General features: G+C 37.1%; 2 long non-coding RNA genes across 9 annotated transcripts; both read right to left on the bottom strand.

Moving 5' to 3' along the window:
• Positions 1-21,031: 21,031 nt before the first annotated feature.
• On the bottom strand, positions 21,032-22,594 carry LOC143886502 (uncharacterized). Its single transcript, XR_013253839.1, has 2 exons — positions 21,933-22,594; positions 21,032-21,248 (listed from the first exon to the last, which is right to left on the bottom strand). It is a non-coding gene; the product is annotated as an uncharacterized LOC143886502 (long non-coding RNA).
• Positions 22,595-22,606: 12 nt separating this feature from the next.
• LOC143886501 (uncharacterized) lies at positions 22,607-25,382 on the bottom strand. Of its 8 annotated transcripts, none has more exons than XR_013253834.1 (6): positions 25,333-25,362; positions 25,166-25,206; positions 24,944-25,069; positions 23,149-24,190; positions 22,856-22,896; positions 22,607-22,749 (listed from the first exon to the last, which is right to left on the bottom strand). It is a non-coding gene; the product is annotated as an uncharacterized LOC143886501 (long non-coding RNA). The 8 variants fall into 8 exon arrangements; XR_013253837.1 differs by lacking the exon at positions 25,333-25,362 and adding an exon at positions 24,396-24,602 and having other exon boundaries at positions 23,149-24,020; positions 24,107-24,190; positions 24,944-25,244; XR_013253838.1 differs by lacking the exon at positions 25,333-25,362 and adding an exon at positions 24,396-24,602 and having other exon boundaries at positions 23,149-23,680; positions 24,107-24,190; positions 24,944-25,240.
• Positions 25,383-26,014: the final 632 nt, after the last annotated feature.

The following is a 26,014-nucleotide window of genomic DNA, read 5'->3' as shown; positions in this document are numbered from 1 at the left end:
ACATGCTCAATCAACATCTCAGATATGCTTTACCACAGCTCAATCAACATCTCATATACCTTCTACATGCTATATGTACATGGGAAGTCGATGAGTTTGTAAAGTCTCTTTCTTAACCCATCAAGTGATATTGGAGACATTCAATTCTTTTAAAAGTAAAATTAGATCCTAGGGACAAGTAGTCCAGGTTTGGATCTAAAAAAGAAACTTTTTCATGTTTTAGACATAAACAGCCTTATAAGAAAATCCATAGCAGAACCCACAACAGAACAACCACAAGCATCATCAGAGGTTGAATTACCATTAACAATTCCAAGCCTACCATCCATCAAACCCCAACAGACAATAGAATCAATTGAAATTCGCCGTTTCTCTAGTACTAGTAGTAGTGGTAATAGTATCAGCGGTGGTGGTGGTGGGAGTAGCGGAGCGGTGGCATTATCAGAAAGGATTGAGGTTTGCATGGGGTGGGGGCGATGCAAGAAATCAGGAGGAGCTGTGGAACTGCTTGAGGAATTCGGAAGGAGGGTTGGAGTCGAAGGCGCTATCATTGGATGCAAGTGTAAGTGCAGAGATGGGCCGAATGGAGTTTCGAGTTGTGATAAAGAGGAGGCCATGTAAATACTACCCTTCCAGAATGAAATTTTGATGGTTGTAATAGCATAAACTCATCCCTTCTAGGGTAGCAGGGGTCATGATGAGTAAGGTACAATATTGAAAATTGCAATCAATACAAGTTGTGTTGGAGACATGGATGTTGTTTGGACCAAGGTTAAGGCTTTTATACAGGCATCTAATGTTACCATCTTCTGCCATTAGTGACTTTCTCACATTGAAGGATATGTTTATGTTGGAAACGTAATTCAAGCTACGTGCGGATTGTGGGACCAACCCAAGCTAATTTAAGTTTTTAATGTTTTTAGTTGAGTCGGTGCTTTGGTGTGTAGAGTTTTAGCTATTTTGTTTTACCTTAGTATTGCAATGAGTGAAGGTCTCTTATCTAATATTTGTTTTTTCTTATCCTTTAAAGAGTCAATTTGTAGGTAGACTTTTATAAGAAGTAGGAAGGTTACAAACGTGTGAGTTTTGTGCTGTAAGCCCAAGGGTTCCCATGTGATAATCATTCACCTTACCTTCTTGTTTTGATGCTAGCAAACCAAATTAATTAGCATTTATGGACTAATGTGTTGCCTTGAGATGTTGTGTTGTATACAGGAATTTTATGTCATAATCGTCATTACACAACTCTTCTCAACACATAGCTTGTGGATCAAGAAGCAAAGGAACCAAGAGCTGGCACCTACAGTGAAGACATCCTCATTTGAAGATGTTCAAGTCAAGAAGCTCGAAGATGAAGATTCCACAAGTTCTTAGCAAGTGTCAAGAAGGAGCTTGGAGTTGAACATGCTATGGTGACACCTCATGCACCTCACAACATGCTTGAAGATTGGAGGAAGTCACAAGAGCGAAGACAAAGTTCAAAATGTTCACTCAAGCCGAAGAAATCCAAGGAAGTGCAAAGAAGCAAAGATATTCCAAGAAGACTCAATGGTATTCACTTTAGGATGTATTTGGAGTCCTCTTGATTTTATGTGTAAGTCCTTGGATTTTAAAGTTAAAAATGGAATTTTACTCAGGGTCGGTCGACCGGGCTATGCCGAGCGACCGCGGGATGTCACCTGAAATTCCAGGGCATCTCGAAATTTATTGGGCCGGTCGACCGGGTCAAGCCGGGCGACCGCGAAAATGGTTCTGTCGAAGCAGAACCATTCTAGGTTAGTCTTGATGGACAACCGCCATGGGGCCGGTCGACCGCGATAGTGTTTTTGAGCCAAAATTTATTCAAAACAGATTGCCTTCGCCGGACGACTGCCATAGGGGCAGGTGACCGCGCCCGTATGAAATTTGAAATTCAAATAAAGAGCCCGATAAGGGCGGGCGAGCGTTGTGCCTCGGTAAACCGCCGCGGCCTTGGTTGGGGCTTGCGTAGGATGACTTTTTCAACCCTGTATTTTACGATTTTACCCCCAAACGGTCATATTTTCTTGAGGGCTATATATACACTATCAAAACCTTTCTAAATAACCTTTTACAAGATCAAATCGTATCTTCTTGAACCTAAACTTTTATTTGAAAGGTTAAACCTCTTTGAACTTGGATTTGTACATTCTGTCAAGAGGATCTCCATAGGCTTTACATTTGTATCTATTTCTTGAAGAGATTGTGAGCCATACAAAGTTTGTAATCCGCCTATCAAGAGGCATTGAGAGTTCTTATCTTTTATTTCTTCATTTGTACTTGAGGGTCTCCGATTCGGCCCGGTAACAAAGGTGAATCGTTGTAAGAGGGTGTGATCCCTCGGAAAGGCTTCGTGCAGAAAGGGTGTGTCCCCTTTGAAGTTGAAGGAGTTTGTGTATGGCTTGGAGATTCGCCCTTTGAAGAATCTCGTTGTTTTTAGTGGAGATCCCAAGGAGGTAAACTTGGAAGAGTAGAGTAGGTCTTGTGATAGACCGAACCACTATAAATCTTGTGCCTTGTGGATTGCTTCTTCTTATCCTTCTCATTTGCACATTGTGGTGATTGGTAATCTCTTCCCTTTATTTGCATTGATGGTTTATTAAACAAGGGTTAGAGCATATAGGCTTAAAGTAACATCTAAACCCTAGCTTTCAATATCTTGATAATTTGAACAAGGGTTAGACCATACATGCTTAATTAGTAAATTAACTTTAATAATCTAACTAATTAAGCCTAAATATTTTAATTAACCAATTCACCCCCCTCTTGGGTTGTCACACTTGTATTTCATTTGGTATCAAAGCATAGGCTCTTAAAGAGATTTTTTAAATTCAAAATCTACAAGAGATAAAGATCTGTGACAATCGAAATAGATTTTGAGTTAGGCCAATCCGCTATAATTCCCCAATTATTTGATGGAACGAATTTAAGAGCCTGGAAAATAAAAATGCTTGCATATCTCAAATCCATAGATTTTAACATCTTAGATGTCATTGAAAGGGGATTTTCTTTTCTAAGGAAATGCACTAAAATGATACAAAATTATTTTTATTAAATTCAAAAGCTATTATTATAATATTTTGTGGACTATGTCCCAATACTTTTGAGAAAATTTCATCATGTACAAATGCAAAAGATATTTGGACTAATCATGAAAATTTTTATGAGAAAAATGATAGTCTCTCTTTAAATGATAAAAGTACTATTTTTGAACAAAAGGTGACTATACAAAAATCTTTTGCAAAAGCAAATTCTTTCAAATATTCAATTTTTGTTTTGGAAAAACAAATTAAAAATTTGAAATCGGAAGTTAATGAAAGTTTGAAAAGAAATGAAAAATTAAGTCATTTAAGCAAAATTTTGATAAAAAAAATGATGACTTAATTAAACAATGCAATATCCTTGGAAAAGAAAATGAAAGCCTTGCAATCACAAACAAAGATTTAAATGAAAAATATAAACTTGTTTGTGAGAATGAAGAAAAATTAAAAACTAATTCATCTCATAAGATAAATTGTCTTGAAGATCAATTAAATGAGATAAAATTAGTAAATGAAGAACTCTTTACAGAGAACCAAAGAATACAAGAAGAAAAAGACAAACATGTTTGTCATCATGTGTATTCTCGTGGTTCTAGTTGTTTCTCATCTACCAATGTTTACTCTTGTTCATATTGTGGTAGATTAGGACATCACAAATCTAGGTGTAAGCTTAGATTTGTGAAATTAAACAAATTTGTGTGGATAAGAAAAGATTCACTCCTACACATAAACTTGGTTGGAACCAAAGTTATTTGTGTTCCAAAATTCGCCACTCAAGTTATTGTTTAAAATTATTGATATATGCGGTTTTGCTTCAATTGCTATATTATATAAATTTGCTCTCTAGATACTATATTTCGAATATTGAATTTCCTTATATCTAGATCACATGTGCTTAAAAGACATATCATTTCAATTCATGAACTTGGATACATATACTTGTATTTGTTCATTAAAAGTTGTATCCATGCTCTTATGTGCTTAATGATAACATTATACATGTTATAGTCTAAAAGTAAATCACTTTGTATTCACATTAGACTATATTTTGCACTATATTAAAAATCTCTTAGGAAAATCCATATAAGTGCAAAAACACACACACACACACACACATGCACATAGCATCCACAACTAGAAGATCCAATATGCCAAACTTTGCTAGACATGGATCAAATATATATCACATTTTATATCTAGCAAAATCCATCATATAGAACATCCACGAAATCTCAAATGAAAACATTTGTTCAATCATCCATCTAAGCCTAAACGATAGAAAAATAGAAATGAAGTTTTAGATATCCTCACATGGCCTAGGGATCATGCTTACAAGTCAATTAGAATCCCATAAAAGAGAGAAAAATATGAGAAAATTGATTTGTCCACAAAATCCCTTGAAATGTATTGAAAAATCCAAAACAGGGGTGTGGAGGTCGACCGAACCTTGGAGGGAGACCGCGGAAGGCAACCTGGACAAAAATAAAAAGAAACAGGTTAGTCGCGGAGGGCGACCGACCCTCGGCGGACGACCGCGGATGGTCGCGAGATGAAAAATAAAAAGGGTCAGGCGGGTCGCGGCGGGCGACTGCAATTGCCCGGTCGACCGCGACGGTCGAAACTAGGTTTTAAAACCCCTTCTGCGAGTCATTTCTAACTTCCGCCGGTTCTTCTCTCCTAGGGCTTTTTTGTTCCTCTTTGTTCCCAAGCCATTTTTTATTGAATATCTTCAAGATTAAAGGGTTCTAGTGAGTTTTCTTTCATTTCTCTCTCTCATTCTCTCGTTCTCCCTCTTCCATTTTGTATTTCTTTTGTTTTTCAACGCCATCTCTTTCTCCTTTTCATTTCTCTCATCATATCTCTCTCTAATCCACTGATTTCTCTCTTCCTTCATCTTCTTCATCCTTTCTACATCATCCCTCTTCAAAACCACAAATTTCTTTGTGTTTTCACATCTTCCTCACAAAACCCTAGTCTATAAAATGTCGACTTCAAGGAAAACCATCGCGCAAAAGGAAAAACGAGCTAGGACCGAGCCGGAAGAAGAGGTGTTCCCCACCGATCGCTTCTTCAATAAGAAGACCATGAATCGCTACAATGAATATTCAAGATGGGTCATCATCTCCGGAAGAAAAGTAATCTTCAAAGACTTTGCGAAATTTGATCTCACCTCACTCTTCCATTTCAAGGTTGGGCATTTTTCCTTGATTATGGTGCCATAATTTATCCTGAGTTGATTAAATACTTCTATGCAAACCTTGATATTAATAAGGGTATTGTGATGAACACATACCTTCATGGAGAATTTAGGCTTAACCTAGCAGACTTTTGCCGATGGATCGAAGTCCCAAATGAAGGAAAAAGGATTTTCTTCTGGGTAAAAATGAAATTGACCTTCACTTCGAAATGACGGATGTATACAAGACACTAGGCACCGTACCCCCTCCTGAAGATAAACTCAATATCACTGCTAGCTCGATGAACCACAAAGCTAGATTAATTCACAAAATAGTTGCCTACAATATCACCCTTAGAGCCGGAAACTTTGATGTAGTCAAGCCCTTTGAAGCCCTGATAATCCACTGCATTATGGAAAAGATACCCTTAAATTTGGGGTTCATCATTTTTGGATATATGGATGAGGCTGTTAAGAGAGGACAAGGAGGGTTACCATATGGGATGCTGATTACTAGGCTCCTGAGGCATAGGAAAATTGATCTATCTAATGAGCCTTACAAGAATCCTGATCCCGTGCTCAACCACACCACCATTACTCTTATGGAAATCCCTATACCTGGTGAAGAAGGTCCTAGTGGGGTTACACCAGATGAGGTTGATGAGGCTGTAGCTGAAGCTGAATAAGTGGCTCAGATGCAGGAGCAGAATCGGGCTCAAGAGCGGCAGAGACAAACTCCCGCTACTGACTCATATGCGGATCTTTCTAGAGACATTGCATCTTTGAGGACTGGAGTGGACACTCTCACGATCGGGTTTGGCACCCTCTCTACTGCCTTTATGACTGTAGAGAGCCAGAGAGCCTCTGATCACTTGGCCATGGTGGAGCTTCTAACGAGGCAGCATAGGGAGATGATGCAAGCTTATCAGAGGAGTCAGGTCACCAGATACTACACCTCAAGGACTCCACCTTGTGATGAGCATCAACCTCCACCTCAAGACTGATCGATGGCTAGCACCTTCTTTGCAGCAGACACAGTCGATCACATTTTGCTGCTGATTATCAAGTTTTTGTTTAGCTTTCTCTTGCCCAGTATGGGCTTTTGGACTATGTGTATATTTTCTTTTCTTCATGGATGTTGTTCATGCCCGATGTGGGCTTTGTGTCTCGATGTACATGCCTAGTATGGGCTTATGACTGTTGTGGATGTTGCCCTATAAGGCTTGTGGATATTATGGTTGGTTGCCCAGTAAGGGGCTTTATCTTTAGGTTGTTCATGATTCAGAGCTCACATAGTTCAGTTGATGTAAAGGTGATGAGTACATATCTCTCACACCCATCTTTGTGTCTCTGGTGATTGTTTGGCAGAATGTGAAGAGGGTTTGTCTCTTCCATTCTATATACATGATCTTTCTTTTTGCCATGGATGTATGCTTCTATTGTTTGTCATGTTCCTATATCCATGTGTTTATTAGACTGTGCTCTATGCTTTATCATTATGTTCTGTCTAGTAATCATTCACTCACATTCAAATTGTAATTATCCTGTGAATGGAGCAAGTACTAAAAGGATAAAGGTGATTTCATTAAAACGAATGGGTTTATGCGCCTGAATCTACCATAGTTAGACGAAATGCAGACAAGTCTCTCCCTGAAAATGAATATTTTATAGATCTGAGCATATTCATTTTCAGGGAGAGACTTGTCTGCATTTCGTCGAGAGAAACCTTATATGAATGTAGCCTAAGAGTTCAATTCATTCACCATTTTCATCATATCACCTTGTCATGCCCTAATACATAGGTTTCACCTAGGGTCAATAACAAATTCATAGGGGGAGAGTCAAATAGTTATATCTTTATGCTTATTTAGATCATTGTGATTTGCTCACATGGTTTATTACCCCCATACTTATGCTTACACTTGCAAATCTATAGATCAAAATTAAAAAGCGGGGGGGGGGGGGGGAGGCTCATCATGTATCTCCTTTTTCTTTCTCTTTGATAAGCATTCTAAAAGCTTAATTGTCATATCATATATAAGGCACATAGCTTAGACAAGCTATTATTCATCTTGACACCCCACTTACACTTTCACTTGCATAATCTCTACCTTTTTGCTGTTGCCAAAAGGGGGAGAATTTTGGGAATTGATTAGGTAGTCCAATTGTATATGCACCATATGCTTTACATTCATTTATTATACTTGTGCATATAGTGAGGGAGAGCAATACTCCATTGTTTATATCATATTCATACTAAATGTCTTATTATTTTGATATCTTCCACCTCCCTAATCAATTTATTTGCCATCATAAAAAAGGGGGAGAAGATAAGCCCAAGAGTTCCCATGGGATAATCATTCACCTTACCCTCTTGTTTTGATGCTAGCAAACCAAATTGATTAGCATTTATGGACTAATGTGTTGCCTTGAGATGTGTTGTATACAAGAATTTCATGTCATAATCGCCATTACACAACTCTTCTCAACACATAGCTTGTGGATCAAGAAGCAAAGGAACCAAGAGCTGGCACCTACAGTGAAGACATCCTCATTTGAAGAGTTCAAGTCAAGAAGCTTGAAGATGAAGATTCCACAAGTTCCTAGCAAGTGTCAAGAATGAGCTTGAAGTTGAACATGCCATGGTGACACCATATGCACCTCACAACATGCTTTGAAGATTGAAGGAAGTCACAAGAGCCAAGACAAAGTTTAAAATGTTCACTCAAGCCGAAGAAGTCCAAAGAAGTGCAAAGAAGCAAAGACATTCCAAGAAGACTCAATGGTATTCACTTTAGGATGTATTTCGAGTCCTCTTGATTTTATGTGTAAATGCACTTTCAAAAGGTTTTCAAATGGTTTTCATATTTAACAATTTACATATTTGAAAACCATACACACCCAAAAATGTGTTTGAAAACCTAGGACTTAAGCCCAAAGACCAAAGCCTAAAGTCCCTGAATTTTAAAGTTAAAAATAGAATTTTACTCAAGGCTGGTCGACCGGGCTATGCCGGGCGACCGCGGATGTCACCTGGAATTCCAAGGCATCTCAAAATTTATCGGGCCGGTCGACCGGGCCAAACCGGGCAACCGCGAAAATGTTTCTGTCAAAACAGAACCATTCCCGGTTGGTCTTGGCGGACGACCGCCATGGGGCCGGTCGACTGCGATAGTGTTTTTGAGCCAAAATTTATTCAAAACAGATTGCCTTCGCCGGATGACCGCCATAGGGTGGTCGACTGCACCGGTATGAAATTTGAAATTCAAATAGAGAGCTCGATAAGGGCGGGCGACCGCTGTACTTCGGTCGATCGCCGCAGCCTGGAAAAAGAGCCGTAGGGGCTTGCAAGGATGACTTTTTCAACCCTGTATTTTACAATTTTACCTCCAAATGGTCATATTTCCTTGAGGGCTATATATACACCATCAAAACCTTTCTAAATAACCTTTTACAAGATCAAATCCTATCTTCTTGAACCTAAACTTTTGTTTGAAAGGTTAAACCTCTTTGAACTTGGATGTTTACATTCTATCAAGAGGATCTCCATAGGCTTTACATTTGTATCTATTTCTTGGAGAGATTGTGAGCTATACAAAGTTTGTAATCCGCCTATCAAGAAGCATTGAAAGTTCTTATCTTTTATTTCTTCCTTTGTACTTGAGGGTCTCCGATTCGGCTCGGTAACAAAGGTGGATCGTTGTAAGAGGGTGTGATCCCTCGAAAATGCTTCGTGCAGAAAGGGTGTGTCCCCTTTGAAGTTGGAGAAGTTTGTGTATGGCTTGGAGATTCGCCCTTTGAAGAATCTCGTTGTTTTTAGTGTAGATCCAAGAAGGTAAACTTGGAAGAGTAGAGTAGGTCTTGTGATAGACCGAACTACTATAAATCTTGTGCCTTGTGGATTGCTTCTTCTTCTCATTTGCACATTGTGGTGCTTGGTAATCTCTTCTCTTTATTTGCATTGATGGTTTATTAAACAAAGGTTAGAGCATATAGGCTTAAAGTAACATCTAAACCCTAGCTTTTAATATCTTGATAATTTGAACAAGGGTTAGACCATATATGCTTAATTAGTAAATTAACTTTAATAATCTAACTAATTAAGCCTAAAAATTTTAATGAACCAATTCACCCCCCTCTTGGGTTGTCACACTTGTATTTCTTGTGCCATATGGTTGAAAGTGATGTAAGCCTATTTAATGGCTAGTTTGGGTTATTTTGATACGGAATGAAAAGTAATGAAATAGTAGTTGAGTAAATATTTCCACCATATTCTACTATTATTGTTTTCTCCTTCAATAAAAGTTCCTTTATTCTCTTCTTGTATTGAGTATTTTGGTTCTTAAAATCCTACAAAGTGGTATCAGAGCAGAAGGTCTTGGGATCTCCCAATCGAGTAGAGAGCAGAAAAGCCAGGGCGAATTCAAGAATACACAGGCAAGGGTTCGAAAAGTTCGCAACACGGCAGGTAACACCAATTCTTCAAATTTTCAGCAAAGTGTTCCTTTATCTATAGGTGAAAATTTTCAATTTTGGTTTATTAAGATGATGATGTTATTTATGTCTTATGAATTATGGGAATTGGTGAGGAGTGGTTATGAAAATTTGCAGAAGTGAGATGATTGTCTACGGCACAAAAGAACGAATTGAAGGAGAGTAAAAAGAAAGATGCCAGGGCTCTTTTCCTCATCCAACAAGCTATGGATGAACCAATATTTTCAAGGATCATGGCTGCAACTACATCGAAAGAAGCATGGGATTTGCTTAAAGAATAATACCAAGGTACTACAAAGGTAAAGTCTGTTAAGTTACAAACCCTTCGTCGTGATTTGGAGAATTTGAATATGAAAAAATCTGAATCAATTCAAGTGTTTTTCTCTAGAGTTAGTTCTATTGTAAAACAAATAAGAACTTGTGGAGAAAAATTAGATGATCAAAAAATTGTTGAAAAAGTTTTAAGGAGTCTTCCTCCTAAATTTGATCACGTAGTTGCTGCCATAGAAGAGTCTAAAGATTTATCTACATATTCTATGAATGAATTAATGGGTTATTTGCAAGCACATGAACAGAGATTGAATAGGACTGCAGAAAATCCACTAGAACAAGCGTTTTAATCAAAAGTGGATTCGAAGAAAAGATTTGATGATTCAAATAAAGATTTTCGAGGAGGAAGAGGCCGTGGACGTGGTGGATTCTGCGGCAGATGAAGAGGTAGAGGCCAATTCAGTGGTTATCAAAGAAATCTAAGTGGAGGTAATCATGAATCTACTTCTTTATTTTGTTCAATTTGCAAAAGATCAAACCATGCTGATAAGGATTGTTGGTATAAGGATAGTGGAAATCAAAATAGAAATTTACCACAATGTTTTTATTGCAAAAAGTATGGTCATATTGAAAAAAATTATCATCAAAAGTCTAGGGAACAAGTAAACTATCATGAAGAGAAAAGTGATGAAAAAGTTAAAAAAGAAGATAACATATTTTTGTCACGTCTAACTTCCAATGTTGAATTGAATGATGAAATATGGTATGTAGATAGTGGTTGTAGTAACCACATGACCAGGAACAAGGATTACTTTCTCGAAATAGATGAAATTGTCAAACCACGAGTAAGGATGGGTGATAACAATCATGTTAGTGTCCATGGAATTGGTCCCATCGTAGTTTCTACTATGGTTGGTAAGAAACAAATTCAAGATGTTATGTATGTTCCTGGGTTGGCTCAAAGCTTGCTAAGTTTGGGTCAATTGATAAAAAAGGGGTACTGTGCTATCTTTGATTAAGGAGAATGTCAACTTTATGATAAGAATAGTATGAAACTAGTTTTGTCTATTAAGATAACAAAAAACAAGATGTTTCCACTAGTGTTTTCAAAACTAGTATTCAATGTTAATACTGCATCTAATGATGACTCTATGTTATGGCATAGAAGATATTTACATTTGAATTTTGGTGGATTGTCTTTATTGCAAAAGTTGAATATGACTGTTGGTTTTCCTTCTTTAAAATATGATAGAAAAATGTGTGAAGCTTGCTTTTTGGGAAAATACCACCATGAGCAATTTCCAAGAGGTAAGTCTTGGAGGGCATATAAGCCTTCGATGCTTATACATGCCGATATTTGTGGCCCTATGCAAACTTTATCTTTGAGTGGGAATAAATATTTCATTCTATTTGTTGATGATTACTAAAGGATGACATGGGTGGGTATATTTTCTGAAACAAAAAGATGAGGCTTTCTTTATCTTCAAACAGTTCAAGGCACTTATCGAAAACCAAAGTGGCATTCTATTATTACTCTTCGTACTGACCGTGGTGGTGAATTTATTTCCAAAGAATTTTATGATTTCTGCAAAGAAAGTGGAATCAAAAGACAGTTGACAGCGAGCTACACCCTACAACAGAATGGAGTCGCAGAGCAAAAAATTAGAACCTTTGTTGAGGCGGCAAGGAGCATGCTAAAAGACAAAGGGTTGCCTAATGATTATTGGGCTGAAGCTTATATTGTGGACCCCGATCCGAGAGCGAGGCGGGAGACATAGCCCCCGTCGGCCTCTGGATCATCCACGTGTAGGAGAGCTCTACCAAGGAACTCTCGAAATAGGTGCCACCCTCATAGCATAGCACTAGTGGCGATATAAATGAGATACCTCTTGATCCGGAGTTAGGGCTCGAAACCAAGACGTACCTAAAATAACTCAGAGTCGCCATCCAGGGAAGTCAGCCCTGGAACCCATAAAAAATAAATCCTCTGTGTAATGGATAACGAGAAATATATATGGGTCCGTGCCTGATTACCGATGAAGAAGGTCCGAAGAGCATCTCAATCCGCCCAAGTGCAAGTACTTGGTCTCTTATGCCATTTATTTATTAACTTTGAAGAGTTTTGGGCAAAAATCATGTGAAATGGGAATAAATATCCCCGAGAAAATGTCTACCTAAGCATGCATGACTCGGGGATAAAAATAATAAGCACATACAAAATAAGTGAAAGAAGTGTCACCTAAGCATAGCTAACTTACTGCGGCTCTCTCAAGCACGAAAGCCGAGTATATCGCTGCTATAACTACAGCTTGTCAAGCAATTTCGCTAAGAAGAATTTTGCGTGATTTGAAGGAGGAACAAGGCGGACCTACGTGGATGTTTTGCGACAACAAATCCACAATTTCCTTAACAAAAAATCCAGCTCATCAAGGGAGGACGAAGCAAATTGAGATTCATCACCATTTCATTCGAGAAGTCACAGCCAAATGAGAAGTTGATTTGAAGCATTGCAACATGGAAGATCAGTGGCGGATATTTTCACTAAAGCTTTGCCGGAAGAAAAGTTCAAGAAATTTCGTCAGATGATGGGAGTAGTAACACCCCACATAGTTTGAATTAACGGGGCGTGTTGGAAATGTAATTCAAGCCACGTGTGGATTGTGGGACCAACCCAAGCTAATTTATGTTTTTAATATTGTTAGTTGAGTCGGTGCTTTGGTGTGTGTAGACACCCCATTTTGACCGTACCCTTAGCCTCTTGTGTTTGAGCAAAACCCCATCAAATCAAGCAGCTAGGATCCCAAACTCCATCCTAGGCTAGCTTAAGGTCCCATCTAGCTCTCTGCAAAATTTCGTTGAATTCCGAGTGCGTTTGCCCTGCGAACAAGCCAAGAAAAGACCGTTGTGTAAATCAGAAAAGGGGGCGAATTTATCCGAGGTGGGGGCGAATTTATTTTGGAAAATGCAGTTTAGGCCGAAAAAGACGCGCAATTTCGCGCGCCTATCAAAAGTCTGCGCGTTTCATCAATTAGTGTTGCCAATATCATTTCCCCAAAATTTTCTATAAAAATGAAAAATCAAAGCTAAAAAAGAAAGGAGAAGAGATAAAATTCGCAGAGAAAGATTTCCCCAAATTTTCCGAACCCTAATCCCTTTTCCGTTATCTTCTCCGGCGAGCTCCGATCCAAGCTTCCGGTCATTTTCCAGTTACATAAGAGATCTCTGAAACAGAGAGAGAGAGAGAGAGAGAGAGAGAGAGAGAGAGAGAGAGAGAGAGAGAGAAAGAGAAAGAGAACGAGAGAAAATTCCCAAATCCTTTCTCCGATCGATTTGTCTTCTCCGATCATCTTCTCCGAGCATCTCTGTATTGATTCTGTTCATTTTTCGGCAACAATTCCAGCTAAGTCTTCTTATTCTTTGCCTAAGCTTCAAACAGATCTTGATTTCTCCCTTCAAAATCGTTCGAAACCCTAGCTTGTTTAATTTTGATCGGAAATTTCTTTTTCTCCGGTTTCATTCCGTCTTCTCCGGCCGCATTTCTTCATCAGCAAGATTTTCCGGCTTGCCTTTTTGCGTGTTATCACCATTACCGTTAAACCTTAGCTTTAAACCTATAAGCCTTAGATCTATATCTCTTTAAAGCCTTAAACCTGAGATTAGAATATTAAGGTCATAGATCTGAGCTTTAAAATCTAGATCTACTTTTGGAAACTGCAGATCTACATCTTTTCTTACCTTAGGGATCTCAGATTCTAGATACCTTAGATCTGTATAAAAAGCAAAAGAAAAAAAATCAGATGTGAGCTTAGAATTCTCGATCCTTGCCATAAAGCCTTAGATCCAAGAGTTCTTTGTCAAGGAATTTCAGCATAAGGTGATCTGAGACTATTGTTGTGATCTGGGAGAATCAGGAGTTGATTCTGATCAGGAAAGAAGATTCATAAAAAATAAGGCTCTCATCGAATTGACTCGGATTCCATCTCATACAATACTTCAGGTAAGTTTTCTCCTTAACCTTAAGAATTTTATTTATTTATCTGATGTATAATAGAGATTAGATATTTTGTGATTGTTATTTTGCTTTAAATTGAGCTTAATTCTGTTGAAATGCTTAAACGAATGGTGTAATTAGTAGGAATTGTTATCTCTGGTGTTTGTGATCTTGATTTAATCTCAATTTTTGTTTTAGTTTTCAATTTAAGTTATATTCTGAGAATTAATTGCGATTTATTAAATTTTCTTAGAGTTCATATAATATACTTGTAGAAGGCAAATTATGTTACAGTTTTATTTTATTTTATTATTATTATTTTTTTTTGCTCTAAATGAATGCCGTGGATTTAATGATCTGTATTATGATCAATTGGAGCGGTAATCCAGGTTTAGGCCAATATTAGGGACTTGATTTTTATAAGTTAGAATTCCTTTACAATCGTGATCATGTGTTTGACTTCTGGTTTAAAATCTGCAAACAGAGTGTTCTTGTAGAAGCAGATTTTGAATTTTCCTTCTTGGAATTCATGGTTACTTTGGTGTTGAGATTTGATATAAAATTTTTACTTAGTTTGTTTCTTCTAAAACCTTACAGTCCAGGTTATGGATTTATGGATCAGAGCTTGTTTTTTTTTATATATATATCCATAATACTATGTTCTTTTTTACATTCAAAAATAGTTACACCTTACAGGGTCTATCATATCATGCCTTTGGTTGGGCAAAATCTTTTTTCCCCTGGGTCCAAATCCCTTTTGTCTTAATATTTTAATGTTTGCACATAACAAGGAGGTTGGGTTGAGTATTATTTAAGTCTAGTTTTGCCTAAATTCATGGTTTGGTGTCAATATTGAAAAAAGGAAAGGGAGCAAGAGGAGACCTTTGTTCAGTAAGGAAATCAATATAACTCAATTTAGTTGGGAAATATATATCAATACAAAGTAATTTTTTTTTTATTCCTTAGAAACATTTATCTCATTTGATGTCAACAGGCTTTCTTATTATTATTAGGTTGGTGGTATGTATAATGACTCTAAATCATGTGCTTTATGTATAAGTGGTTTGGCAATAAAATGTTTACATGAACACAAGCCCCTTTTTCACTTTGACTATGGCCGCCTTTGTATTCTTGATTTTAAAAGCCCTTCACATTTTTTTTATACATATAAGGGCAGCCCTTATTTTGTTTTCTGAGCAGGATACAGTCCATAACAGCTTTCATTTTGCTGCTGAACATGATAAAGCTTATATTAGCCCCTTTTTATTTTCTATTCATCTATATTTTATAGATTTTGGACCATCGTATTGTGTCTAGAACAGGGGATAACTGGGTGAGAAATTCCTATATGTTTAGGCCTTTTATTCATTCTTCATTTCAGCCCTCATTCTATTGTATAGACACAGTTCTGCTCATAAATCAGCCCATTTTTAATACAAATTTTGTCCATGATTTGGCCTCGGTTTTGCAAATTTTGCCTATAAATTAGCCCCTTTGTTCTCGCATAAGTTCAGCCATGGCTATGATTCTTGTGTAGTATAATTCAGCCCATAAGTCATTTTTTAGTTTTGACACAAAAGCTAATCTACATTGCTGTCTCTGTTTGGACATAGTTCAATATGTGTCATTAATTTTCCTTTAAGGAGAGAGAAATAATAAATAGGTTTTTTTTTAATTCAAATGATACTCTCTTGTGCACTCGCATTTTCTTTACTCTGAATATTCAAATTATAGTATTTAAATGAGTTGATTCCTGATGTTTTGATATTCTTGGTGATGTTGTCATGCATTGATATTCTTGGATTGTTTTAATTATGATTCAAATGTGTTATACAGGTTAGAGATTTTTTATTTTTATTTCCTAATTGTATAATTTAAAATTTCAGGAGATGATGCCAGATTAGCCAAACTAAAATTAGTATGAACTTTTATGATCATTTTCAATAATCTGCATGAATTGATATTAGGAGTATCACACACAAATAATAGGTATTTTCATTTTGAGTTATTAAGCACTGCCGCCACACAGTTCAAGGTCACACTATTGTTGAGGGTAAATATTTAATTACATTAGTTAGAACTGTGAATTAATTTCTTTTATTATGTGAGTGTATACTAGAATTAGTTTGCTGAACTGTAGTCTTATAATTAAGATTGGTAATAAAAATTTGTCAAAAGATAAGTTTTGTTTTTTTTATATATATACCATCGTAAGGGCGATGAAGGCGCTAGCTCAAGCCCATCTTTTAGGGTGATGTAAATATCATTTAATGTGTTTCTATAATCTGTTGGAAATTTAATATTTCTCTTTCATCTTATAGTTTTGAGTTAGATTCTGAAGATAAATGGATTATTCAGGTGTGGTTATCTCAAAGCTTCTTATACTCATTCTTATTTATTTAAATAAATTGTTAATAGGAAGAAGGAGATCAGATGACTACTCTGTTCGATATTATCGACATGAGTACTGTCTGATCTCAAGGCGGGATTAGAAATATTATCATGTGTATATGATATCAGATGATTACTTTGGCATCATCTGATTTCATTGGAGTCCCCGTATTGGGGTTTGTGGTTGGTTTTGAAGTGTTTGATATTGTTTTTACTTTATTAGGCTATCCAGCGGCTGGTCTGGACTAATTAATGTTATTTATCATTTTATGATTGCTATTAGATTGTATATTTTTCTTTGCTTGGCAATTGATTTATTTTTAGAATAAAATTTGCGATTATCTGATAGCCTTTTCTTCTCTTTTTGATAGACTAACACAGTCTTATAGATTTCTGTTAAGATTCTTTAGATACTAGAATCTCCTTTTCTTGTAGGGCGATGAAGGCGTTATCCCAAGCCCATCATTAGGGGACTTGCTCAGTCCAAGTAGCACTCCCTTCTTTGCTTAAAGACTTGTCCAAGTCTTTATGGTGTGTATCCCCTAGAAATTAGAAATCTATTCATTGCAAGGGCAATGAAAGAGTTCTCTAAAGTCCTCTCAGGGAGACAGGCTATGTCTCAGACAGAGAAAGTTGTATCCTTTAGAGACAAGCTTTGTCTCGTTAGTGAGTCCATCCTTAGGAGACATGCCGTGTCTCGTCAGCACCTCTCTTGGAGCTTATCTTTTTGTTTAGGAGTCTCTCGCAATCTCATTTTTCTTTCTAAACCTCATCTTTGTGCGTCTCTTGGTTTTTGGAAGAACACCTTGCTCGGCTTGGCATCATACCCCTTACCTTATGGGTATTGGGTTGCACATTTGTTGCACCCTAGGGCTAGGTAGCTGTCCGGCCCGGCTGAGTGTTTTACCTAAACCAAATATGCACAAGGTCTCTTTTCCTTGTTAACATTTTTCTCTATCCTACCTATATGTCTAAGAGACTTGCCCAGTCTCATTCTATTAGCATCCTCCTCTTTGTGCATCATTTGGTTTTGGGAGAACATCCTACTCGGCTTGGCATCATACCCCTTACCCTTATGGGTATTGGGTTGCACATTTGTTGCACCCTAGGGCTAGGTAGCTGTCCGGCCTGGCTGGGTGTTTTACCTTTGCCAAATATGCACAAGGTCTCTTTTTCCTTGTTAGTATTTTTCTCTATCCTACCTCTGTGTCTAAGAGACTTACTTAGTCTCATTTTCTTGCTAAACCTCCTCTTTGTGCATCATTTGGTTTTGGGAGAACATCCTACTCGGCTTGGCAACATACCCCTTACCCTTATGGGTATTGGGTTGCACATTTGTTGCACCCTAGGGCTAGGTAGTTGTCCGACCCGGCTGGATGTTTTACCTTTGCTAAATATGCGCAAAGTCTCTTTTTCCTTGTTACTTGTGAGTTTTATCTTAGCTTGATAGTCTCACTAGCACCCTTCTTTATCTCTTTTTCTTTTAGGAGACAGGCTTTGTCTCATTAGCACCTCCTTCTTAAGAATCCTATTTTCAGAGTCAGTCCTTAGCCTAGGAGTCTGTCCTTAGCTAGAGAGTCTGTTTTTCTTTCAGGAGTCAGTCCTATCATCATAGGGGTTAGGATTTTATCCAACCTCTCATCAAATCTTGTGTTTTTTCTATCCGCTCTTGTAAGGTATAGGATGCTGTCCAACCCTTGCAGAGTTGTTATTCTGTTCATTTCCCTCCGCAAAGCATATGATGCTGTCTAACCTTTGCGGGATATCAGGAGTCTGTCCTCCCCTTATGATGATAGGATTTGTCCCCCTTGAGTCAAAAATACTTAAAAACAACAAAAACATCTAAAAAACCAAAAATCTCAAAAATCTTGAGTCATTAGGAGTAGTTAGGAAATCTGTTCCGAACTACGTTGGCTTGATCCCTTTCAACAGGGTACGTAGTGCAGCTTGGGATCCACATCCCGAGTCCAGCCAAACCTTTAAAAATAAGCATTTTAAATCTTTCAAAAATTACAAAAATCTTTCAAAATATTGTTTTTTTGAAAGGATCTTCCTCTAGAGTTAGGAGGTTGTCCTAGTTAGAGAGTTTTTGAGTCGGGAGTTGCTCCCTCGTTCGTTGTTTGTTTGTTGTGTGTTTTATTTGTTTGTGTTAGAGTTAGGAGTGACTCCTAGCTAGGAGTTTTACGCCTCCGTCCGGTCAGTTGGCGATCCACATCGCCAATTGATGACTAGGTCTAAGATGCGATAGATCCTACTGTTTTCCTAGGATATACAGCCTAGCTACACATAGATTATAGGAACCACCTGCATTAGCTTAGGGCTAACCTGCATCTAGTTAGGGCATATAGGGTGTCCTAAAATATACAATCCATTAGAATTTAAATAATCACACAAGAAGCTTTAAGAACTAGTCTGGTCTTTTAGATCGAGTCTAGGATAGAGGTCTAGATGTCTTAGGCATCATAGCTTAGAATAGGTGCGAAGAACTACGTTGCCTTGATTCTCGTGGAGGCGGGGATACGTAGGCTTCTTTGGATGAACATCAGACCATCTAAAGACTCGGGCCTAGGTATAGATTAGAGTTTTAGGGTTGTATGGTATCGAGTCATTTTCTATGTTTTGCAGTGTTTTCTTACTTTATTGCGCAGACCTTATACTTTTTTGGTGTGTCATGCATGTGTTTGTTCATCAGAACTTAGACACCCATTAGGCATGTCACTTATAACCTAGCTATGCTTAAGTGACATATGTTTCTTTTATTTTATCTTGTGTGCCTTTGATTTCATCTCCGAGACATGCATGATTAGATAGACGTCTTCTCGGAGATATTCATTCCCATTTCATATGATTTTCGCCCAAAACTCTTCAAAATTATTAAGTAAATGGCATAAGAGACCAGGTGCTTGCACTTGGGCGGATGAGGTGCTCTTCAGACCTTCCGAATTCGTAACCAGGCACGAACCCTATTTTATATCTCTGGTTATCCGTTGCAACAGAGCATAGTATGGGATCCTTGGCCCACTTTCCTTGGACGGCGACTCTTCTTTGTTTAAGGTACGCCTCGAATCTGGGCTAATCCCCGAATCGAGAGGTATCTCACCTTTGTATCGCCACTCATGCTGTGAGAGGCATTTTCTTTCGAGAGTTCCTTGGTAGAGCTCTCCATTCACGTGGATGATCCTGAGACTTAGTGTGGGGCCCGTTCCCCGCCTCTCTCACGGATCGGGGTCCACAGTGTGTAGAGTTTTAGCTATTTTGTTTTACCTTAGTATTGGAATGAGTGAAGGTCTCTTATCTAATATTTGTTTAAAGAGTCAATTAGTAGGTAGACTTTTATAAGACGTACGAAGGTTACAAACGTGTGAGTTTTGTACGATATGGTTGAACATGCTGTAAGCCTATTTAAAGGCTAGTTTGGGTTATTTTGATATGGAATGAAAAGTAACGAAACAGTAGTTGAGTAGATATTTTCCACCATATTCTACTGTTATTGTTTTCTCCTTCAATAAAAGTTCCTTTATTCTCTTCTTGTGTTGAGCACTTTGGTTCTTAAAATCCTACAGTTTACACAGTGGGAATCTTACTAGAAGCACTAGGAAGGGCTGCTGGCCATACTCTTCAACCTACCAACCACACGATTCTACAGGCTAGATCATCCAATTACAACTAGTGCCTTGGCCACTAGAGTGACAACATTCACAATCCCTTCTTTATTCAAGTGGTTCCTTCCCATTTTGGAGTCATTTTCCAGATCTATCATAAGAAGACACCCATGAACATAAACCTAATTTCTGCAGGAACGTTCCACAAGTATGATGGTATTTCAAAAGGACTCAGACCAATTCAGTAAATGGCTTCGATGAACTCAAGAAATTTCATGTTGACATTTCATCATAATAGATCGATCTCCTGGACTGAGTTTCCAAACTAAAGACAAATTCAATGAGAAAAATACAGAAATAAAATCACTCCATGAAACTGACCTCCATATACCCATCAACCAAAAGGCCCAGATAACACTTAAAAATGAAGGAGAGTAAAAGTCAATAAAATAAGTCCAACTTTACATACCTGTGCAAGTTGCAGAAGAACTGCCTAGAGAGACAGAGGGGAAGAATCAATGTAAACTATGGATAATAATCTGAGAAAATAGAAGAAAGAAAAATGCTACAAGAAATTTGACTTTCACCGGCGTTCACGACTGTCGCTGTAAATAAGGCAAAACTCCGGTGTTTATAAACACTGAAGTTTGACACGAATGTCGCTAATTTCAGCGTAACTAAATGTCTATACCAACGTTCCAAGTATACTGTCGCTGAAATTCATTACACCGGCATTTTTAAACGTCCCAAAAAGTAAAAAATTGTAACGCCACTGCTATGATATTTAGCGACGTTTATAGAAAAGCGTCGCTGTATGGTACAAACACCGGGGTTTAAAAGAACGTCGGTGAAAACTATATTTTCTTTGCGACGTTCTGGAACGCCGGTAATTGTACAGTACCATTTGCTAGCTCCAAATATTCACCGACATTTTAGAAACATAGGTGAAATGAATATTCAGTGGCATTTTATATTGAACGCCGGTGTATATGTTATTTAAAACAAAAAAAAAAACACTTTCATTCACATTGACTTTCATTCACATTGCTAGCTCTCACAAAGAATTTGCATGTCACTTTATAAAGGTGAAAATATATAGCATATATAATGGTGAAAATACAAAGTAAATGTATCAGTCACTAGATGTTTACAAAAAAAATTAATTTCGCCCATGTAGAGGTTCTGCATCATGTAGGTTCAAATAGAATTCGCCAAGTTGATAATGAGGCCGGCAAGCACCACGCGGTTTCCCCAAGTTGGAAGTCCTGAAAGGGCAAAAGAAGAAAATGTTAGCTATAAGAATCAATTTACAATATCATGCAATGACTCAAGTAACATATACTTGTTTCTTATAAGAAACATATCAATGGGGATGGGTTTTGTTGGGCTGAGAAGGTGGTTAGGATGGTCATCTGCTTGGGTATAAATCGGTAGGAGGTTAAGAGGCAATTAGTTATTGAAGGTGGCTGAAGTGGGGTGAATCAAGGTATCGGATAGCTGGGTTTTAGGATGGAAGATGTGTGAAACAAGGGGTGTTGGGTTTGTGTTATTCTGTTGAAATAATGGGCAGTAAGGTATATATGGGTGAAAGGAGAAATGTTATATAAATCGATCTACAGTTGTGTAGTGCTGGTTGGTGAATATTTTGTCCTGTGTCTAGTAATCATGTATAGAAATCATTGGAAATTCTTACAACATAAATGAAAGGACTATTGGAAAATCCAATTTCCATATCATTCAAAAAAAGAGAGACATCCATTATCCATACAAATAGTAAAGACATGGAACAAAAGTGAGTGATTACACACTAAAGGTATGAGAATGCACAGCATGAATACTAGCACATCATTTCCACTTTTAAAGATGATATGCACGAAACCAGGTCCATTAAGCAAATTTAATAAAACTAAGTGATCAGTCTTGTGATCAAGACATCTAGAATCAATGACCTGAGGATAGGAGGAAGCAGAGACAATCCAAGCAGTGGTGGAGGTACTTGTCTAAGGGTAACAGGGTTAGCGGATTAATTAGATTCCGAATTGACAAGAAGGAAAGAATATCTGCCTCCTTAGAATAGACATCATCTCATCGGTGAGAGGAGCAGTGGCAGCATCACCTAAATAAACTACATTATTAGCGAACCCAATTGATTTGTCATAGAGAACCCAACAAAAATTCATGGAATGACCATCATGCCCACAATGAGAAATGGAAAAGAAAAAGAAAAAACACATGCTTATATGCTTACACATGCATCTCATCTTCCATAAGTAATTACATAATGGGTTTAAAGATGTCATCTATTTTACACATTACATGAGCCAAAACACAAAACTTGAAAGGGGATTCCATATATGGAAGCATACATGAGCAGACATTCCAGCCAATTAGTAAGCCTTATAGGAAATTTGGGGGCTTCGATCCTCTAAAAAAGACAATTGATATTTGAAGAGAGATGAGAAAATGGTGCATGACCATCCATAGGAAGCCTTAGTAGATAATTGGTTTCCAAGTGTTGTTGAGTAGGATGTAGTCAGTCACAACCATTTCTCACAGTACACTGAATACATTGAATCCATCACATTACAAATACCCCTAATATGATAGGTGCAATACGTTGAGTGTCTTGAATGGCATTGTCTACGACCACCAAAGGATCAGTCTAAGTCATGAATCCGGAACCGCGGGGTTGTCAGGAACATCGGTCTTTCATTATCACGGGATCAGTAATTTGACCGTATTTGCCAAAATGTTTGGTAAATGTTGCTTCATAAACAATCAAAATAAGAAAAAGGAGGAAAGAATAAAATAACAAATATAATGAGAAATTCAAGAAATAAAAGGTAAAAATAAAAGAGAAGATGAGACTAACCAGTGGAAGTATCTTTGGCTAAACCCTCAACGAAGATCTTCCTGCAAACATAAAGCTATTTAGAAAGAGAAAAAAAGATCCAGATGTTCCTGCAAACACAAACATACTAAAACAGAGGGAAAAAAATAGAACCATGGCAAAGAAATAAAAAATAAAAAAGAAGAAGGAGTGATTCCCAATTTATTTTGAAGGGCGGCAAACTTAAATTTTGAAGGGTGGAAAATTAATTCCAAAAAATATTTTGAATACAACTTAATATGCATGAACTTGTAGAAGCATTATAATAAGCTTACCTTCTTGGAAATTCGGCTGCTACTGCCATTCAATAGCTTTGGTTTGGGTTCACTTGCTCTCCTCTTGGCACAAAAATTATCTAAAAATAATATGGACATCAATTATGTATTAAAAACATGGTTAAATGAACAAAACGCAAAAGATAAGGGAAAAGAAAATTCAAATGAGTATACTTAACTTATGATCATTTGGAAGCATTTTGAAGAGGCTAACTCGCGCCCTATGCAGATATTTGAGCAACAGATCGAGAAATAAATGGATAGTTATAGCATACAACCAAGTGAGAGGATACAACAAGTTTGAGTATCCAAATTGCTTACACAAATATCGACAGAAAGTAAATTTGGTCTATGAAAAGTAGGATGAGCAAGTGAAATACATTTTTTAAAAAAACTAAAAGAGGCTATAAATTCATGCAACATAACCCTGAGAATCCAGAAACATAGCAAAAGTCTGTATCAAATTTGCATCAACATAAGTCTCTTAAAAACATAAAGAGAAGGTGGCTCATGTATTCCGTGCTGGTTTAACCTGAAAACAAAGGGACCCAAAGTAAAGAAAAAAAATCAGTGTACTTGTCAATAAAATTATCATGAAGCTTAAATAAATCTACCCTCGTATATCAATTAGTTCCCAAATATGATAACTAAGCGATTTCTAAACCTAAAGAGTCTCCGATAAATTCGAATAAATCGCTTTCTCTGAGAAGAGGGGGTTGAAGTGGCTCATTTGGCTCCAATGCAATCGTGATCTGGACCTCGGTGAAATGCTCTCCTAATGGCTGGCCGTCGACTACATGTGTCGGATTGATGATCTTACGAATACCATGAGCCACTTCAACTGCCTCTCGTCGAAGGCTCATTAAGACAACCTTATAAAACAAGCCAAATGATCAGAATTAAAAATAGGTAGTTGTTTATTAAGTCACAAACCAATATAAAATGGAGATTACAATACCATATCATCATGTAGATCATGGAGTTCAGTCTGTCTGCCAGATGAGGTTGCATGTTGTCGTGAAGATGTAGGATCGACGGTTGGCTAACATATAACAAGAAAGATACATAAAGTTATTAGTGAACTAAAAGAACTATCTAATGAAAAAATTATAAACATACATTACAATTTTGTAAGCCCTGAAAATGAGATAAGAAGGTTTCAGAGAGAAAAAAAGAAAGCCCTAATGAGTAAATGGGGTTTTGTTTGATTGGATGGGGAAATCAAATGGAGAGATGAAGTAGGTTACCTTGTTGGGTTTTTCTCGAATGAAATTAAGGTTCCTTCAAGTGATTTCGTTTAGGAACTGCGAATATGCTAGCAATGGGCTTTTTTGGATGCGAGGGTTTCAATTCTATTCTAAAGGGAAATTTTTTTTAGAGAGCTCGAGGGTCAGGAGCTGAAACCTAAATCGCACGTGTTAAAGGCCTTTTGTCGTGTATATTCACCAACATTCCTGAAATAACGCTGGTGGATCTCATAATCAGGGACGTTTCTAAAACGTAAGAAAAGCCTAACATAAGTATCCATTTATTTAGCCACGTTTTAATTGTAGAAGGTTGGTAAAGAATTACTTTAGTGACGTTCACCAAACGTTGGTAAATACGTACATCGTTTTTTTTTGGGCGGGAGAAGTTAGTGGCGCGGGAGTAACCATTCACCGTCGTTTAATATATGAACATCGGTGTATATACACCATTAGGGATGTTTATATAAAACGCCAGTAAGTGAACGCTGGTGAATGTCCTTTTTCTTGTAGTGATGTTTTAGTTTTAATGAGATTTAATAAGAACGGACCTTCTTGTACAACACATACAAACATCCCAAATCAAATTTATTCTTAACTTCAATAAATTGAAGCAATCCTTAACTTCTAAAGTTAAAGCTAGTGTGCAAGAAATTCCAACTGGAGACTATCTTCACCTGCAAAACATCCAAAAGAGTAGATATTAGAGCAAATCATTAATAAAGATAATTTGTAAAAAACCATACAAACCAAAAATATTGATATTACTTAACTTTTAAAGGATTCAAGAATGGTTGATACCAGTGCACTCAATCTCCACATTGGAAGCATTTCAACAACAACAAACAATTAATTCATTTTATTCTTATAATTGAAAACAATAAATGGAATAAAGTTCTAAATGAACAATTCCAATATGGGCAATTGAGGTCTCTCTTACATTCATTGGAGACTATGCAATGAGGCACCATATCCTCTTTGATATCTTCGAGAGATGAAATCTAAAATAAAAAATGTGACAAAAGACAATGGACAGGGTTAGGATTGGAATATAATTAGGAAAAAAATGAATATAAGAAAAGAAAAATTACCTTCTAATCGCGTCTTCGATTCTCGCACAATTGACAGTAATAGCTTTCATTCATGAAAATATTTCCATACATTATATATATAAAGAGAGAGAGAGAGAGACACTCATTTCATTCATTAATATCAAAACATTCAAAACATTCAATTCATTAGGAAACAATACATTCGTAAAACAAACTTGTCCATATTACAATTCTTGCTCATAAACTATCATATCAACTACTAGACCAATCATTTCCCCCCTTTCACTCTATATACGTTGTATCTGCAAAAAGGATGATTTTAAAATAATTAGTAACTATATCTATTAAAAAATTCAAGTATTAAAAAGGTTCAATAGTGAGTTGTATACTTACGAATGAGTTCATCCAAGCGACATTTGCTCCGATGACATCTCTAATGGTTCTTAAACGTCCATAAGGTCTAAACAAAGGCTCATCGGGCATCTGTGAGACCTTGATAGAAACTTCAGAAAATCCACATCCCAGTTGTGATCCTCCTACTATTTTAGATGGATCATCACTCACAAGAAT

This window comes from Tasmannia lanceolata, unplaced genomic scaffold (assembly GCF_043159265.1).
Source record: "Tasmannia lanceolata isolate RefF3 unplaced genomic scaffold, GAP_Taslan_0.1 ptg000011l, whole genome shotgun sequence".
In the NCBI taxonomy this organism is placed as follows: domain Eukaryota; kingdom Viridiplantae; phylum Streptophyta; class Magnoliopsida; order Canellales; family Winteraceae; genus Tasmannia; species Tasmannia lanceolata.
The sequence above is the reverse complement of the archived record's forward strand: the minus strand, read 5'-3'. Positions and strand labels throughout refer to the sequence as shown.